Genomic DNA, 2,500 nt, shown 5'->3' on the forward strand with positions numbered 1-2,500 from the left:
ATGTATACTTCGTACATTAGAGCGTTCGGAACTTTTCAGTCGCAAAAAGTAGTACCGAAACAGAACAGCTTCTCAACCCATTGCACTATCGAGGATTCAGGCTGTTGCTGGGTCGTTATTTGTTTGGTTGCTGGGTCATTATCGAAAAATAACTACCCCTACAAGTTTACAGAGGTAAAGAAGCAGAGGGGGGAATAAAAAGTATTACATGAAACCACAGGTTTAATATACTTCTGTGCGCGAGTGCATTTGCACGCGTAACTGCGCACGGTTACATCACGACCTGTTTCTTGTATCCGTCATCCTCTTCTTGACGTGGCAAGTCGCAAGTCCACGAGGAATGTATGTAAAACTGCAGTGTATGAGAAATTAAGTGCATTCAAATCAATGATCTCACCTTAAACTGTTACCATCCACAATCTGTCAATATTACATTGGCTTTGGCCTCGTGAACAGCAACATTAAAGAAACCCAAATCCCGTGTACAGACGCGCGGACTTGACATGCATCTAAAGTGCTTAGTCTTATTACTGCGCGATCAATTTAGAATCAAACTGTCTTAACTTAGCTGCAACAGCTGCAAAACCACAAGTACAGAGAATGCGAGTGTGCCTCCACAGCCTATACTTACATACATGTGTCACTCCCTACTTCTCTCTTTCGTGTTTTGTGATTAAAGTGAACATTATGTTTATTGGACGCTTATTCAGTATGAGTTCTCGCATATTGATATCGTCGACAAGGACGATGATGAGAACATTAATTTGATTTTGTCATGTAATTTCAGTAGTGAGTGCATTTTGGAGAGTTGTTAAAATTTGGGTTTGTGTGTGGGGGTGGGGTGGGGTGGGGGGGGTGGCGCGGGATGAGAATGAATTGTACAGTACTTAAGGGGAGTAAGTCAGATGGTGTGGGCAGTGATGATATGGTATTGTCATTAATATGAAGTTAGTATACGTATTCATCTGTTAAATGTGATGTTAGTACATGAATAACTCTGTGATCACTCTGCATCATGGGATTTGGTCTGCGTAACTTGTGCGTGACGAACCAAAGAAAAAAAACCTGTTTGTATCTAGGATTAAAAATTAAGTTGTATTGTGTTGTGTTGTTTTTGACGTATTGTATTGTGGTACCGATTTGTTTAACGAGGTATGAACAAAGCATGGCTATCAATCAAAAAAGAAAGAGAACAGATATTTGAGAAACAAAAAGACTTCTTATACTAAAACAAGACATTTTATTTATGAAACGCTTAACTCGGTGTACAAAACAAAACTGAATCCACAAGGTTTGTATGTCTGTTTGCTTCACGTCTGAGTGAACACATGTTTGATTGCTTGTATGTTGTTCTTTGCTTGTATGTTGTTCTTTGCTTGTATGTTGTTCTTTGCTTGTATGTTGTTCTTTGCTTGTATGTTGTTCTTTGCTTGTATGTTGTTCTTTGCTTGTATGTTGTTCTTTGCTTGTATGTTGTTCTTTGCTTGTATGTTGTTCTTTGCTTGTATGTTGTTCTTTGCTTGTATGTTGTTCTTTGCTTGTATGTTGTTCTTTGCTTGTATGTTGTTCTTTGCTTATATGTTGTTCTTTGCTTGTATGTTGTTCTTTGCTTGTATGTTGTTCTTTGCTTGTATGTTGTTCTTTGCTTGTATGTTGTTCTTTGCTTGTATGTTGTTCTTTGCTTGTATGTTGTTCTTTGCTTGTATGTTGTTCTTTGCTTGTATGTTGTTGTATGTTGTTCTTTGCTTGTATGTTGTTCTTTGCTTATATGTTGTTCTTTGCTTGTATGTTGTTCTGTGCTTGTATGTTGTTCTTTGCTTGTATGTTGTTCTTTGCTTGTATGTTGTTCTGTGCTTGTATGTTGTTCTTTGCTTGTATGTTGTTCTTTGCTTGTATGTTGTTCTTTGCTTGTATGTTGTTCTTTGCTTGTATGTTGTTCTTTGCTTGTATGTTGTTCTTTGCTTTCACGTCCGTCTACATGCATGTCTAATTTGTACCTCGTCTCAAACGTTCATGCTGCATCACGTCAGCATTAACATAATGTTTACATAATTTGTCAACCAAGATCAAAAACTAAACGCTGTGGGTGCAATAGCAGGGCAAGCAAGTAATGCAATATTTATACGTGCAAATTACTGTTTTCATCGTGCAATATACTCTTGACACGTATGCGTCGGTCCATCATTTGCATCTCTCTGTCTTTTAATGTATTCAATTAAGCGACCAGCTGTCGCAAAGCAATTGACAGCTTGATTATTTTGTACTGCTGCCACACACAGTCACACGTTGCGAACGGCCGTTTCAATATTCAGAAACATATTTCTCAATATGCATGTCCGATACGTTACTTTGAGTACGACTCTTTAAATACATTGAAACTATTTTGCATGGATTTTGCATGACATTGTTAATTGTAATTATTTGTGACTATTATGTCTGCATTCCTGTTCAATATCGGAATAATTTTGTTGTTGTGTGGTTCTTTAGTCCCCTGGGGTCA

At 37.7% G+C, this 2,500-nt stretch overlaps 1 protein-coding gene across 1 annotated transcript in view; it reads right to left on the bottom strand.

Annotated features, from left to right (window-relative positions):
• LOC138964048 (UDP-N-acetylglucosamine transporter-like) overlaps nt 1–2,500 on the bottom strand; it is a 32,115-nt gene that overhangs the window by 28,435 nt on the left and 1,180 nt on the right. The gene's annotated exons all lie outside the window — the stretch shown is intronic.

The sequence above is a fragment of the Littorina saxatilis genome, linkage group LG4, assembly GCF_037325665.1.
Source record: "Littorina saxatilis isolate snail1 linkage group LG4, US_GU_Lsax_2.0, whole genome shotgun sequence".
NCBI classification, from domain to species: domain Eukaryota; kingdom Metazoa; phylum Mollusca; class Gastropoda; order Littorinimorpha; family Littorinidae; genus Littorina; species Littorina saxatilis.